This window comes from Perca fluviatilis, chromosome 20 (assembly GCF_010015445.1).
Source record: "Perca fluviatilis chromosome 20, GENO_Pfluv_1.0, whole genome shotgun sequence".
NCBI classification, from domain to species: Eukaryota; Metazoa; Chordata; class Actinopteri; order Perciformes; family Percidae; genus Perca; species Perca fluviatilis.
In genome coordinates, this window is record NC_053131.1 from 27,742,129 (window position 1) to 27,760,007 (window position 17,879).

At 40.3% G+C, this 17,879-nt stretch overlaps 1 protein-coding gene across 1 annotated transcript in view; it reads right to left on the reverse strand.

Annotated features, from left to right (window-relative positions):
• The window catches only part of alk (ALK receptor tyrosine kinase), a 396,857-nt gene that overhangs the window by 345,277 nt on the left and 33,701 nt on the right, over positions 1 to 17,879 (reverse strand). The gene's annotated exons all lie outside the window — the stretch shown is intronic.

Below are 17,879 nucleotides of genomic sequence, written 5' to 3' on the forward strand. Positions count from 1 at the left end.
CTCATACCTTAGGAATGGTATGATGGAAAATGTTAGTGGTTTTGAAACCTTGACTTTATCAAACCGCGGTATACCTTGAAACCGGTTACCAGGCCATGCCTACTTTCATGGCACCACAGGGATTGCTGGTGGAGAGTTAAGTGTCCTTAAGGGAACATGTCCTGTTAAAGGATCAGTTCACCCAGATCACAGGAAGAAAATAAAGTGGATTTTATACTGAGAATGTAAAATATCTGCCACTGAGATTTCTACCTCTACCCAATACAGCTGATGTGAATGCCATTTTATTATGTGAATTAAAATTCATGAAATTAACTCTTTCCAGAAACAGTACTCGTAATCCCCACAAATCACTGTCAACGGTTTTCATTGGAACTATTTTTTCAGTAGAAAGTAGGTCCAATAAAATCTCTTCACAGCGATTTCTACCTCTACTGTTAGCAACAAGGGGGATAAAAATATATATATATATATTTTTTTATTTAGGTGAACTTCCCCTTTAAATTATGAAAATATAGACACCAAAATCATGTATCAAATGTGATTTAAAAATTTAATTAGTAATAATTACTGGTGAATAAGTTCACTGTGCAGCTTCTGTTCTTCAGCTCTTTACATTGTATGAAATACACCGAAAACAATCCAATCATATTTCATGTGAATTTTACCTCCCTAACAAAAACTGCCAGACTTGGCCATATATCATTTACGATGACTTGCCACTGAGCAATAGAGCTGCTACAAATTTCATTTTCTCAGTTCCAAGATTATGCTTACAATTACTCAACATAGTGTATAGTACAGTCTATGCAAGGTGCACCAGAGCAAGTGTCTACACTAGGGACAGACTTTGGTGTGTACTATGAATTATTATAATAAGTCTCAATGCATTTTACTGTTGGCAGTATCATCAAGTCCCTGGCAGTCCATTTTTTATTTTTTAAGAGTACAGTGGTGAGCACATGTCAGCTGATGTGTCAACAAGTTTAATGAATGATTAAAGTCTAAAGCTGCGCTAATCAATATATATATGTGTAATTTGAGAGGTGTTGCTTGTAGTGACAAACCCACGGATAATTATCACTCCACTCTGCAGTTCCCCTCAGCTATACGGAGCATTTGATCATCTTTCAGTTAATTCTCCATAGACCCAGTCACAATGTTTGTTTACAATAACATCTGTCGAAGAAAACTCTTGCGTCCCGCACGTACAATTTAACGGCGCTAAGCAAACAGGGACGAGGAACAACTGGATATACTCTCATCTCGTTTATCTGAAATGCATGTTTGATGCTTTCACATATCGACACTTTCAGTAACATTAGGTCGGAGACTTAATTTGCCTGTTGGGCCACAGACACACCCACCAAACTAGCGGTCAGTCCGACTGGCAGTGAGATGTTGCTGTTTGTAACACTAGATTTGGTTTATCAAAGATGCTAGCGAAGCAACACAGTACAGAAAATAAGCTCAGAAGAAACTTCAGATAGGTCAGACAACCCTGTTTAAAGTGACTGTATGTAGCTTTCAGTTTGTATTGATTCTAGCGGCCTCTTTGGACAAAAGTGGTCGTGTTTTTACCACACCTGCTGTCGTAAAGGTCTTTTCTTTACGGTGCTGTGTTGCCCACTTTATTATTACAATAAAAGAATAAGTTACAGATGCATCGTTGCATTTCCAGTGTTGCATGCAGTAACTACTTTGGATGTCTAGTGAGCTAAACCGGGTATCACTGTCACTGTGTCATGAGCAGGGACGTCGTTAGGCCTGTTTTAGGGGTGCTGAAGCTACCCCAAAATGTTCCTAAGCCCCCCCCCAAAATAATAATAAGAAAAACTGTCAGCTGGTGGAAAAGGCAGAGATGGAGGCTCAACGAGCCCGCGTGCACGTAACGGTATGTGGACGAGCGTGGTAGAGAGCGACTGAAGAGAGAAGAGCGCCTGGTGGCATTAAAACAAAGCAGTAAATCCAAGAAATAAAATGTTGTTTTCGCCGATTTATCACTCGAAATGCAACTGTAGCTAGCATCTCACTATCGCTAATGTTATCCAAATTCATATATAGAATCAACAAATAATATATCCAGCTACAAAAAAGCCGGAAAGTCGAAAGTTAGACAGCAGTACAAAGAGTCGCTATGAAGATGATATACCGTCTCGTCTCATTGGTGTCTTTCTTTGGTCTGAACTTGCTACTGCACACACAGTGAGTGATACAGAGTGAAACTGTAAGTTGTTGTTAATGACTTTTACTTGCTTAACTTCAGCTACGTTTACTTGAGATAAAGATAAAGGGATATTTTAGCTGGCTATGGTAAACAATAGTCTAGCTAGAGTGAATGAGTGAAATACAAGAAAAAACTAACCTAGTTAGCTATCCGAAGTTCTCTATTTTTTGCCATTAATATAGCATGCTATCTCTATAGTATTAAAAACAATATCAGTCCCCACTAAATTTCATAGGCAAGGCAAGGCAGCTTTATGTATATAGCACATTTCAGCAACAGGGCAATTCAAAGTGCTTTACATAAAAACATTAAAAAGCAGTTAAAAAATGAATACAAAATTAAAACCAGATAAAATATGAGAATAAAATTCACAGTGCAGTACAAGAAATGAAAGAAAGGCAACATCAAAAAGAAAGGTCTTCAGCCTTGTCACTGTTAATGCTATTGTACCGTTATATCCCTCAATTTATTGAGCAGATGGATACTGAAAGATATTTTGAGAGAGAGGGAGAAAGAAAAAGAGACCGAGAGAGAGAAGTAGTAGTAGTAGCAGCAGGAGTTTGGCAGGGCTTGATTGAGGTCAGTAATGTTAGTGGTCTGCAGCAATGGTTCTCAAAGTGGGGTCCAGGGACCCCCAGGGGTCTTTGAGGGGGTTCCCAGCAAAATGTGAAATAACTTATTTTCACTATAATTCCTAGGGCTGGTCCGAATACCATTTTTTGAGCTTCGAAGCTTCGGTAGTAATGAGCATCGAATATTCAAGCTTCGGAGAGAGGGGGCTGAACATATTATCTCTAATAAAGGCAGGAATCTCTATGTGTCTGTCTGTCTGTTTGCATTTTGATTATTTTGAGAACCTTTCATCCAAACGACTTCACAAAGGAGTGCAGTGTCGTATTTGGTGCAATATAGATAGACAGGCCAGACGCGTTCAGAATTAATAAACTTTTAACCTCTCAAGGATCACCGTCCCGTCAACGGGACACTTTGTGACTGGGGCGTCGCTGTAACCTCGATAAAACTTCCACTCATGAGCGTTTTTATAACTTTAAAGCATTAAATCTTCAAAATATACAGCCATGTACACAAGTGTTACAAAGTAACAGAAAATAAAACAATTGAGCCGTAATCTGCGCAGCCGAGAGTGCATGCATACCTGTTTTCGTTGTCCTTTCAGCAACAAAGTGGTATTTTGACCAAAACTTGATTTTCATAAATCCCCAAGAGTCCAAGGAAATGTAATATCCAAGCTTTATATTCCAAAACGATCTCTTCGCCTCACAATGTTGAAGTTTCTGGCCGAATCACAACGGAAAAAACGCGAAACAGTTTTCCATTTCCGCACTTGTTATCGCCGCTAGCTTCTCACTTGCTACATGCTCGAAGTGGGCGTCATTGTATCTTCTTCTTCTTCTTTGTAGTTTATTGGCGGTTGGCAAACCAACTTAAATGTGCATTACCGCCACCAACTGGACTGGAGTGTGAACGAGAGATAAATGCAGAAATTCATAGAATTTCTGTAATAAAACATCTAAAAGCAAAAATCCTATCAGATGGGACAAAATCTAATGAAATGGGGGTCCGTGGTCTAGTTTCTGTCAGTTTATGGGTCCTTGATGTCAAGAGTATTGAGAACCACTGGTCTACAGGGCTAAGAAAAGTGTGGGGTGTTTTGTTTTTCTTCTAACAACAGGCATTTGTTGGCAGGTCTAGGCACTAAGGCATAGCCTAAACTAAATTATTTTATTATATTTATTATATATGCTATATTCTGACCAACTTAACTTTCTGCATTCATTTGCTGTAATAAAAAATCTGGCATTTTGGGACGCAACAATCTTTGCCATCAAACGTTTGTAAGTAAGATTTTTTACGGGTAAGTTTTGCATAGCCTGGGGGCTAAGCCCCCCCTGTCTTTCAATCCTAGTGACGTCCCTGGTCACGAGCCAAAGCATTAAGAGTTTGTTGTATCAACGTAATAATAACTTAGATTCATATAGCGCATTTCATGAAACCCACGGTCATAGACAAGTAACGTTACAGGGGGACACGGGAAAAGAAAATAGTCAACACTGAGTAAAAGGGTCCGCACTAAATTGAATGTAATTTAATGTCGGCTACTGACGTACAACCACATCGCGCATTTAAGTTATTTTATGTATGAAATAGACATATTACATACCTGAGGGCCAATTCGGGGTGGGTTTTGAATAATTTATAATTCTGTAATTTTCTCCATCTGTTGATAGCCCGATCGAGTGTGCCTTGCGTTATCGCCTTTTGTCTTTCACTTTCCCTTTTAGTTCTTCGTATAATTTCTTTCTTTCCTGTGATAAAAATGCCCTTCTTTTAACTGTTAGGGCCCTATTTTAACGATCTGAAACGCAAGTATGAAATGCAAAACGCAAGTAGCTTTGTGGGCGGATCTCTGGCGCTATTGCTATTATACCGGCGGGATAAATGACTCTTTCGCCCGACGCAAATCTTAAATCGGTTGGTCTGAAGTAGCTAGGTGTGGTTTGGGCGTAACATGAAAATAACCAATCAGAGCGTCATCTCACATTCCCTTTAAGAGCAGATGCGCTTGTTCCATGGCGAGTTGCTATTATGATGGTGGATTTGCCTGGCACACGCCAGCGGGAGCTGTCCGGGATGCGGCAAAGTAATAAATGCCCATCTTGGCAGGGTGGCGATGTTGCTGCGGCCTCTCGGGCGCATCTCCTCAAGTCTGGAGAGGATTGCTGCAGCCATGGATAGCCAAACGCACCACCTGCACCTGTTGTGCCCCTTCCTCCTCCCCCCACTCCATCTCTGTCCACCCGCTCCACTAGGAGCGCATCGCGCATTGCCACTCCCGGACCCTCAAGTGTCCAATCCCGCCGTCGTTCAACATCATGTCTCCTTAAGTCCTCTAATATTTCCTCATTTATGTCATCAACACATCCATGATGACGTTGTAATTATGTATGGTTTGCAAAAATGGGAACTGCTGCGTCCGTTTAGATGAGAGAAGCAAGGTGTATGCGCGTTGTGCGCACGCTACATTATGGCCAAGCATGCGCCCCTAAAATAGCATCTGAATAATGCGCCACTGACTTTAGACCAGGTTTTTCCTGGTCTGTGGCGGAATTTTTCTGAAACTGCAAAATAGCATCAGGGAACGTTTGCACCTGAACACACCTCCTCTTTTCGCTGAACCCACCCCGGGAGCGCAAATACATTCCCTAATTTACGGATGTGCGTTTGTGGAGGGAAAAGTCCGCTCTGCGTTGGGTGCAAAATAGGAATGATACATGCGTCGGTGTACAAAGTCAATTGCACTGGGTGCAAGATAGGGCCCTAAGTCTTGTTTGCTATTGCAGGTCATTTAAGGTCATTGTATGAAAAATGACTAAGCTTTCCGGTAGCATCGGAGCAGTCCCAGAAGTGGAACGTGTTGGATATAGACTTAACTGCTTGCTAACCCGTCAGCTAACAATTTTATGTTGATGTGCAGCTAGTTGGGAAGTTCTGCCTCAAATTGGACAAAAACATTTTACTGCTGCTCAGTGGCGTAGGCAGAAATAGTATTTTGGGCGGGCCAGTACAAAAGTGAGTGGGCCATTTTCAAAATGACGTAGAAGTAGCAAAAAGGACAATCTGAAAAAATCAGCAACAATTTGACCTTCCAACATACTGCATTACAACGGCAATAGTACTGTCTCCAACATGCTCTACCAACAAAACTCAGTCTAAAAAGTTTGTACACAACAATAGATAAAAACCTGTCGATTTGAACCTATTCAGGCTAAAATATATTTGCAGCGGCAGAACCAGCAGCATTGGCTCTGCACAGCACGGTTATAAAATTAACCATTTTATTACACAAAGTGGCAACTAATCATGAACCCAAACAGCAGAGAAGCCATCTAAATTACATACTGCATGACATTGAATAGCCTACATCAGACAAAAATCGCACATGTAACATATCCTATCCATATGCTTCAGGACTATACGGTCAGATCATGAGTAGCTACCAGCAGTAAAAGAAAATCAAAGAATGAAAACTTCCAGCCCAGCATTGTTTGAATTATGAAAGATAAAATGAAAAGTGGCCAGCAAGGCTTAGACAGTGTATCGAGTCCACGGCAGTGACAGGATCAAAGAAAACTAAAAACTAGCTAGGTCACTCACAGAGAAGTTCTCTTCTTATTTAATGTGGGCAAAACACAAACGGGTTTCAGCTAGAAGCCATCATCAGTGTTCACCATTTTTTACTAAATAGGAAGGTTACTAGGTTACTAAAGTAATAACACAAGAAGCATGAAACCCGTTTGACTACTTAATATAATGTTTCCTGTGTGAGGGCCTCCTCTCTGGCTGGGGGGCTGTTAGCTCTGCTGGGGAAATGTCTGGACATGCTGCAGAAAAGCTCGTCCTTATTTCCACTGGACTCCATCCAAGAAAACTGTCCATACCACTTTAAAGAGAAGCCATTGTTGTCGCGGTAACTTTTAACAGTACATTGCTTAACACATCCATGATAGCTCCGTTGTCTAAACAGCCACCTAGCTAACGTTAGCTGCTGGAGGCAGCCCGGAGAGTCTGCCCGTTGTTACCGTAGCAACCACGTATACGTTCCAAGGCGTCCTAATTGGTTGATCTTTATTCTGTGGTTTAAACTGGTTTTTAATCAGAAGAGAAGACACATTAAACACACACAGCTAGTTCTGTTACTACTTCTTTTTTATTTTACATACATTTGAATATTTTTCATGAGAAAACAAAACGTATTGATCAAACTTGGCTGGGCGGGCCAGTGAGTAAAGTGGGAGGGCCAGTGCCGGCCTGGCCCATTACTGGTTACGCGCCTGCTGCTGCTTTAAAGTTAGCGGTTAGCTGTGAACTTTCGCAGATGTGATGTCTATAAGCAGTGACTGAAGTAAGAGTATTACTATAATGAATAAGCAGAAAAAGGTTCAAAAGTTGGGAGAAACTTCAAAATAAAATTGCATTGACAGCTAAATATTATTTTAAAGAGCTAGGTGGTCCAGGTTGTGCTCAGTTTAACTACCTTACATATATAACATGTACATACACACAATGTTGGAACATTTAATCAAATCATCATTTTTATGAGCCTATCACATCCTTTGTGTCTAAAGTCTTCATTTACAAAGTAACTCCAGCCATCTGACAGGTGTATTGGATTGAAAAAAGTATCACAAAATTGAATCACTTACATAAAATAGCAATACCTTCAAAGTACAGAATTGTTCTTTTTGTCTACTTTCCACTCTTTGCCATCAGCAGTAGGAAAGATGCTTCTTACTTCCCCCACAGATGTGTTTTTGTGTGGTTCAAAGTTTTCCACTAATCCACAAGATGTATTGAAAAGACTTCTAGAACAAACATTTTAGAGAACAGTTGCATAAATTCTTTTTGTAAATGACAGCACAGTCTGAAGTAATTTGATGTGTGTTGTTGGATAATACTGCTTAATTAGGGCTTGTCAGACACAGGAACTCACTAAATTGATGAGATGTTATGATGATCTTAAATACAAAAGCATTCTATCTGCATAAGACCACGGCACAGAAGCAAATGCAACTCACAGAGTCGACGACAGGTTGAATGCCTTCAAAGTTTAATTGAACCATAAATCCAATTCTCATTTAAAATCAGTTTACATACTGTGAAATAACACCACAATTTGAGTAAGATAATCTGAGCTGATCAGGCCTAGGTTATTAGCATGGCAGTCTGGTTATGTTTTAAAATATGGGAGCAAACTTACTTACTACCCCACCTAACCTCTTGGATTGAGTTAAGAAACAGCCACCCGCACTAGTCTAGATTAGATCCCAGGTGGGCTAATGTAACTAATGTTGCCTCGCAAATCTGTTTGGCATTTCACCGACAGTACAATCCTTTTGTACGTTTGGCTAATTTAAAGTTTGGTCAGAGTCAGTGGGCCAAGCAGGTTCATTCAAAATACACCAGCCTATCTTCCCCTTTGCTGAAAATAATAAAATGATCATTGATACAGGCTTGATGATGATGGGTTTATTTTTGAATGAATGAATTTATTTTTTTCTCACAAAAAGTGAGGTAGCAAAACTATAACTTTGCGCCACCTAATTAAATAATGGGGATGCATTTGCTGTACTTGCTCCATTGTTCAGGCGCCTATGGTTGTGAGAACACTGACTCAGCTATATCATTAAAATGAAGATCATGGTAAGTCTTTAAACGCTGCCAGCATGCACAGCATCCTGACATTACTTTGTTTATAACCAGCCTTTGGGTCTTGAGTCTCGCCTCTAGATGCGTTCTGAGAAAGTGCATGTCACTTAGATAGGAGAAGTACAGCAGGGAGCAATATAACCACGGCAGGTGACAGACAGGAAATTATTTATATTGCTTTTAGTTGGTGGTGGAGAAGAATCACTGCAATCTGCTCTATCAGCAATCACTGTGGCAAGATTGCGTGGAAATATAATGCATGTAAGTGGCTTAATGAATTATTCTGATAATCGTAATCAGTGCAAAAATACGGTTGTTGGGTTGCCTATTGTCTCTCTAATATACACCCTCTATCAGGCACGCACGCACGCGCACACACACACACACACACACACGCGCACACACACACACACACACACACACACACACACACACACACACACACACACACACACACACACACACACACACACACACACACACACACAGAGTTAGCTGGGGCCATACATCACTGGATTGCACAGCTGTCTTCTGCCACACCAGTAAATTGATGCTAATGCAATTAGCTCTGTTGCCTTCATCTCAACTCCACTCCAAACCTTGTGTGTGTGTGTGTGTGGGCGCTGAAGAGATCTAGAGGAAAAGAACAGACCATACATTTTTACAGACATGAATATTGCAACAGCGAGGTCCGTCTTGGCAGCAATAATTAAAGTAGTCTGGAGTCTAAGAGCTGTGTAAATATCACCAGGTGAATATATGGCAAAAATGAGTCACTGATGTAACCTCGCCAAATATTACACGTTGGACTAGCATATGAGAGTGTATTTAAGGATCCTTGGCAGCTTTTATGCCCTGCAGCATTACAACATCCCCAGCCTCAAAACATTAACAATGATAAGCACATGGATTATTATGGCCGTCTTGCAGATGAAAAAACAAGTCTATTTATCATGGTGTTGATACAGGGAACGTGAACATGTCAGAAGGCTGAAAAAATATTAAGGGCACACAATGACTGAAAGCAACGGCTTTGTGTTTCAGAACAGAAATAGTGAAAGTGAGAAATATCATAACTAAAACATTTGTGGAAAGAATGTTTTAATGTAATGAAACATTTGTGTTTCCCTTCCAAAGCACGGGCTACAGGTTAGATCTATGATTCTGCCAAAGGCCAGATTTAACGAGCAGAGATTTGCCTGCAGTTTGATGCAGCAGAAGAATGACATTTTATGATAATGTGATCAGCCATTCAGGGCTCTTGTTTGCTCTGCTGTACATTTCAGTCAATGCAGCTTTTTCTGTCGATGCTGATGCCACAGCAGTCCAACGATGCTTCATGATATATTCTGAAGTGAACTTAATTCAATTAAATGCGATATAACGGGCCAGTAATTCTCAACCAGGAAACCACTCATAAATTAAACTGCCTAAATCATCTCCTCTTTTCCACACACTAAATTTTATTTATTCAAAACATTCTCGACAGTGGCAGCCAGAGCCACCAAACAGTAAAGAAATGGCAGTACAGTCATGCAAAAATATTAGGCGTCCTAGCTGCTCCTGATGGAATCTTTTACACCTACTAATTACATTTCTAACACAACGTCTCACATCAGTTTTGTTTGCAAGTTCACGCTTAAGGTGTCCTTTTTATCACTGTGCCACCTTCTCTCATTTGCCCTCCGTTCAGCTAAAAAAAACTAAAAACGCTAATCCCTTTCATAAACACATGCACACCCATGCAAAACTAGCCTCCACCCTTATCTCAAAGAGCTGCCTTTGCCAAAACGCAGAAATCCATTTGAAACGTGGGTTTCAGAAAAATAAATAACACCTGTGATCTTCACAGTCTCCCTCCTTCAACAAATGGGGCATCTGTTGAGGTGATATCTTTATAGTGGAGCCGTGGGTCCGATTAAAACGAATAGCACTCGGTCAGGCTCTCTGTGTGTCCTGAACAAGTTTTTAATTAGTTTACGATAAGAGACCGTTCCCTTTATTCCGTCCAGCTATTGAGCCAGATCACATCAACGGCAACAAAAACAAGGCAAGCGCATTTATGAGGATGCCCGGCTTTCTCTGAATAGAGTTTTTAAGGTGTAAAGGGAAGAAAGTAAACCCCAGTGGTAGACCGTGATGAATCCATTATGCTGCTGCTGTGAGCGGTTGACAGTCGTGGGCAGGTTTCATCACTTCATCACCCTGTATTACCTCGCCACAAAAACAGTTTCTTCCCCTCAGCAGTCAGCCTCACCAACAAGGCCCCGGACCCCCACTGACACTGTCTCTTATAGTTAGCCACTCATGCTAACATTAGCAGCTTAAGTTAATGCTGAAAAAACACAGTTAAATCCATTTCTTACGCTTTTGCTCTTGTATTTGGAAAGGCGATAACAAATGACGCAACACACTTACTAGTGCCATATGCACACTACTTTGGCATTTAGAGGATTTCAAAGCTTTGACAGACCGGCCACGTCTACTTATGGTAACTATGATTGGACAATCACAGTTGGTGGCGAATGGTCTATTCAAAGCCACATGGTACATGATTGCATTCATTAAGCACTTTAGTCCAAGACGCTTTACACTTTCCGTCTCTTTCACCTATTCACCATGCGGCGTGCTTGCCTAACCGAACGGGTTCAGTATCTTGCCCAAGCATAATTTAACATGTGGACAGGACATGAGTTTTGGCTCTCTGAGTTTACACATTACAGGAGATAGAGTTATTTTCACACATTGTTGTGATGCAGAACAGCATAGATCTTTTTGAGCTTGACTCAAATGCAGGGAGAGATCCAAAAGTAGATGCAGATTTTAGCGCTTTACTTTGAAAGCCTTTCAAATTACAGTAGAACACCTCAGACACATACAGTATAAAAGCAACAAAGCCTACTACCATAATAAACAAAAAATGCTAATTAAAAACAATAATCTCCGGGCGCCTGGGTAGCTCAGGCGCCCATATATAGAGGTTTACTTTAGGTTCGACTCCGCGACTCTGCGGCCCATTACTGCATGTCGTTCATCCTCTCTCTCTCTCCCCTTTCATATCTTCAGCTGTCCTATAAAAATAAAGGCCTAAAATGCCCCTCCCCCCCAAAAAAAATAAAAAAGAATCCCTCTAATTAGCATATGGTAAGAGATCTAGATGGACTGTAATAGCTCACAACTGAGTACTGAACTGATGGACAAAAAAGACAGGAGGTTTCTGTCACCGACACAACTCAGCAAATACAGAATGTATGTGCCTATAAAGTCAACTCAGCAGGTACAACCAATGTCTCTGTGATTGCTTACAGACTTCCATTGGCTGGCCAGCACTGCACTGGCACAGTGGTAAATTGCTGCAGCTCATCTCTGAGAGAGTATAAACTCTTAAAGTGAATTTTATACTGTAATGTAATGAGCGTATTTGAGTTTGTCTTTCAGCTAAATTGTAAATTACTGCCAAAAAAATCCTCCATATACTCCAGTGTGTGTGAAGCCAGCTGTGAAAAGAGCATGAATAATAGACTTATTCTGATGTTTAATGGGCTCTGAATGATTAGCATTCATACATGTATGGTGCTAAAATATCTCTGTGACCTAAGTATTTCAGATACCTTGTCATGCACAGAATACACAGAATTACTTAACATTTTATCTCCAGAAGCTAAGAATGAGTAAATAGCACAAAGCAGCAGTTTTATTATGTGCACGGTGCTAAAGTGGGGGTGGTATCATGAATTAGTATTTAAGGAAGCGTCATGCACATCTGATCATTGATTCCCAAATGCACATGTTCAGTTAATTAAGAAATATATGGAAATTGGCTGTTGGCAGGCGCACACTGCTCTGCAGGTTGGAACAGTCAGTCTCCTTGTGTCACAGGTCAGGAGATGCATCGGAAGGATTACCAAACAGACCCCCTGGGGGAGCGATACGGTGCTCGCAGCGGCCTGCTAATAGCCGTAAATAGTCTGCGCTGCCAGAACCTCACAGTTGTCTCCTGTTCCACAGACAAATGGCTCCAAGAAATGAGTGCCTCATGCAACATTTATCCCCAATTTCCCCCTCCTCATTTTGACCCTAAATTTAACAGCTCAGAAGCTTTAACCATAACCACAGACTGTAAAAATAATCGACCAAGCTTTTGGGGCTGAAAAGTGAAGCCAATGCGGAAGTGCCTTAAACCTGCATTCTATCTACTTTCCAGCAGGGGGTGACTCCACTGGTTGCAAAAAGAAGTCCGTTTCTATAGAAGTCTATGGGAAAATGACCTCATTTCTCACTTGATTTATTACCTCAGTAAACATTTTCATAATGAGTTTATGGTCTCAATCCTAGTTTTAAGTCTTCTTCAATACAGCATGAGGTTCATTTTGTACCTAAATTTTGGTATTACGGCATTTTAACATGGCTGCCTATGGGGATTGACTACCTCAAGTGGCCACTAGAGGAACTGCAGTTTTTGGCACTTCCGCATTAGCTTCATTTTTCAGCCCTGGATGTTGCTGCTTGGTACTTACTAACAAATTTGTTGAGCTTTCAACCACAACTCTTGGTCTTCATCAGCATGTGGTGTTTCCTAAGTTGTCATGTCCAGAATATGGAACTTTGGTTACTTACTAACAGTGAATGAAATGAAAGCTAATTAGGTGGATCTTCAGTGAAGAAACTACTATTTCCAAAGTCAAGTATGAACTTTACACACTTAACGTAACACTGCTCAGTTGTGTAGTGTTAATAAAAGGAAGCTTAATTATCCTCCAGTCATCAACCAATCACATTATTGTGTAACAAATTATGGCTGAAAAAACAGTGTTTTCAGAAAAACATTCATATATGCTGTTAAATGAAACCCTTTTTCTTTTTTATACTTAAATTGTCTTATACGCTAAACAGTATTTTATCATCTGTTTAATGTATTAATCCATAATTGCTGATTTCATAATATATAATTGATCATACTTGTACATTTATGTTGGAGCAGTGCAGTAACTAAAATGAAAACAAAACAGCAGCACTATTTTTAAATATTAAATGAATGTCCTTAGTAGCCCTGTTGATATTTACACTACATGAACACATTCAAGAAAAATCCATTATAGTAAACTCTATTCTGCAAATATACTGTGGCTTTAGATGAGATTTGGTTTACCCTGGTCACAGTCCCCCTTTGAGCCTCTCAAAAGGCAATAAACTAACAGAGGCTGAGTTGACTGGCCATTCGCTTTAATGTTATTTCCCCCCGGTTTCCCCGTCCTTGTATCGCTGTCTTCAAAAGTAGATGATTTCAGTCAATTTCAAACTGAATGCACAGTGTCTTTTATTGGCGTCTGGGGTGTGTGGAGTCTGCAGCGTTAAATGGCTGTTAAACTAACCATTGTACAGGTGCCGTCTGGAGATCTCCTGATAGACAGGTGCTCACAGAATACGCCAAACATCAGCAGCCATTCGCTTATCTGTCTCCTAATTAGGAGGGCAAATGCATTCAGAGTGTTCTAGGGGTTCTATTTAGAGTGGGGAATTAGATGTCAATGCTGCACTCTAGAAACCAAGGAAACAATACATATCAATATACCCTACTTGATCTAATTATCAATTCAGATGCCATGATATGCCTCCTGATGGTCGCTCTCTCAGATGATCTGTCTTACTTACGGCTTATGACGGGGGAGTAGAGATTTCTCATATGTGACACATCAAGCTGGAAGCTGATGATAAACAATGAAAGGTAAAAAAAAAAAAAAAAAAGAGCCACATGTTGCAGTAAGTGCGTGAGCATCATTTGTCATGGATAATGATGTAAGTTCTCTGGTATCTGGGTCACCATTTGTTGGTAGCACTGTGTGGAAATCCAGAAGATTCCTGAAAGAACAGGATTAATTAGTGTGGAATAAGCCCTGAAACGCACTGAGAGAAGTGTTTATTTCTGCCTAGCAATGCTAGACATGAGTACATTGAATGATGCATTTCTTAAAAACATGCAGTCAATATGTTGGAGATAAATTAAGTAGGTTAGATTTCACATGCTCCATGTGCTAAGTAACACTGCAATTTTGGGGTGTTTGTTTGCGACAGGTTCTTTCATAAGCACTATTAATTACTCTAAATGTCAAAGGCAAGACCACTCAGCTATCCTGCTCTGCACTGTGCTACTCTTCTCTATAAAAAATCCTCCAGATGAACCCTTCTGTATATCTCCACCTCTGTGCTGAGTCACTGGGGAAAACAAGTGATCACGCTGTGTGCCTTGCATTTGCATTGCTGTGAGATTAAGGAACAATTCCCACTGGTGCATGAAATCCCATTGCGAAATCCCAGCACACCACTACTCCCTTGAAGAAGCACTTACTAACTGTATTTGGTCAGGGTCATCTGGAAACTCAGGGCAAAACATAACCGTTGCTTCTTAACCCTTGTGTGGTCCTTCGGGTCCCAGTGACCCGAAGGACAACACAAGGATTATGTACTTCCCTTTACTTTGTTGAGAATTGCTCTCTAAACCCTGTTTCTTGTAAAGTACGTAAGTAAAGTTTATTTCTAGAACACATTTAAACACAGTTTAAGCTGACCAAAATGCTGTACAAACAAGAACTAAGGTGCTGTATTAACCCTTGTTTAGAGAGCAATTCTCAACAAAGTAAACGGAAGTACATAATCCTTGTGTTGTCCTTCGGGTCACTGGGACCCGAAGGACAACACAAGGGTTAAAAGCCATCTGGCAGATGCACAACATTCGGCGTCAGAACCTCAGTAATATTTCTTGCCACCTGGACAAGCAGAAGCAGCTCGATGGCGTTTTAAGCCCCCAACGTCGATTTCAAGGCAGCGCTGCGACCGTTGTCTTCAAGGCACCTAACCCTAACCTAATCCTTGTGATGTTGGGGTCTTAAAACACCAAATACCGCAGAATCATCACTTGACTTGGGTTTAAAATAGATCAAGAATCAGGAGGCCCAGATGTGTGTAATATTAGTATATGTTACACAGTTGGGAATAGTCATGTCAAATTCAAATCTCTATACTTCCAGGTAAAATTTTAATAATTCTGACAGACGTGTGCAATGATGGCTATCATGAAATATCTATTACTTCCCTCATGCTCCGATGTGTGTGTGTGTGTGTGTGTGTGTGTGTGTGTGTGTATATATATATATATATATATATATATATATATATATATATATATATATATATATATATATATATATATATATATATATATATATTTTTTTTTTCTTTTCTTTTTTACAGTTAATGAAGCCCACTGGGAATATGTCAGTGGAGCCAATGTGCTTTATATGTGGATCACCACTGCAGTAATGCCATGGATTGAATGAGAAAGCCTCTATAGCCAAGTACAGCCTCCTGATTTTAATACTATCATGCCAGGAGTGGCTCTGTGTCTGTGCCTTCAATGACAGCAAACAGAAGATTAACATGTGAGAGAACCTTAAGACAGTAGAACGGAAATTTGTTTTCGTGCTTCTTATTTCCTGTCCTCCTCAGCATGTTTCCTGCTCTGTCATAACTACTACTGCTCCCCCCTCGCTGAAAAGAGACATGACAGATATTGTGAAGAAACCATCCAGGCTCCCAGCAGTTACCCAAGAACTAAAAAAGAGGCAAACAACCCCACATTTTTATTGTGTGGCATTAGTTGACGAAAACCAGTGTATCCATTGACTAAACAAGCGGGGTGCATATAGCAGGCACCTTTTTGCGAGTGCCAAAGTGACCCCACAAAGTGCATCTGTGGTCAGCCCAAGTTAAAGATCAGTACGTTTGCCTTCATTACATGTTTTATCATAAGACATGTATTCCAAAAGATTATTTTAGTTTCTTAACACTCTCATAACTATGAGTCAGCTAACATAACATACTTGAACTTTAAGCTAACTTCCCTCCTTGGGGGGGGGGTCATGTAAATACTCCGGAAGATTGTAATAATGTCAACTTTGACATGGCTGAGGATGAACTATAGCTGACCCATGGAGCTCCTGAAGCTGTTACCCGAGTAAAGACCAAAATATGCTTTATTGGGCACATGGTGACTGAGGAAAGTCTCCTGGGTCACTTGAAATATATATGTCAAGTTGTTGAGCTTTTGTTAAATGAAGTATAAAAAAAATAACAGATGTGACGTGGAAGCAAAGGCAAGTTCTAAAGGCAGAATGGAGAATGAAGCTCACAGCCACTATATCCAAACTCAAATTCTGTCAGGAAAGGAGTCACGCGGATGGTCAAAGGGATGAGGTTACCCTCATAAGGGGCAATTAGAGGAGGGGGAAGGAAAGCAATACTTCAAGGGAATGGATTTCACACAAGTAGCAGCTTAAGTATGAGAGCTCTACGAACCAAGTTTACTCAAATCCCAGGCTCAATCTCTGACAGTGATAACCCTAGTGTCTGGGTGGTGTGTAACAAGGACATAATTCTTGCTCATTGCTTCCAAATCCCAGGTTCACTTCCTGAAGCCACTACCTGTGGTGAACAGGCAGATTAAGGATGATAGACCCATGGTCCAGAATTACTGTGGTAGATTGCTACTGAAAATGTAACTCAAAAGCAATGGGTGAAATTCCATTGATTCACCAACGCAGAGACCCAGGTTCAATTCCGGTACAACACCTCTGATGCACAAGCCATGCAGAGTCAACATTCCCGCCCACCACCGTAGAATCTCCAGGTCAGTTTCTTACTGTACCTCTGGTTATTGGGTGAATGAACAATATTCTTGCCCACCAATGCTATATCTGTGATACATCTGTGAAGAGGTTATACACAAGTCCACAGCCCAGGATTCCCAAAAGGAGATTTCCTTTAGAATATGAAATATTTGTGAATCGAAAGAAATTAAGTTGAAATTCGCAACCACCAAAGCAGAGACCCAAGATCAATTCACAGCTGTGCCATTTGGTGAACACACACATTGTAAAACATAATTTCAAGTGCCTCATTTGCACACAAAAACTGTTTTTCCCTCCAGCAAATCTATACAGAGAGTATCCAGTTTATGATATGTTGGATTCAGCATGAACATTATTTTTCATTTCCAAACACTACAAAGTTATGGCAGAACTACCACACCTACTATGATTAATCTGTTAATCTTGATGGGAATGATAAGAACAATACTGCATATCTGACACTGTCCAGATAAATATCACATCCATTTATCAAAAGGTTCGAGAAATATGTTCCATACTTAAAATCTTACCAGACAGAAACCATTCAAAATTGTATCACGGTATTAGGGATGGGCGAAATGGCCTAAAATCCATATTGCTAAATACACAGCCTCTTGCGATAATGATATATCACGATATATAAATTATAATAGAACCATTTCAGACCAGGTTACATAGACCCTAAGGAAAACCAAACTGCTAAATGTATTTTTTTTTTTAAAGAGAAAGAAAAGTAGTAT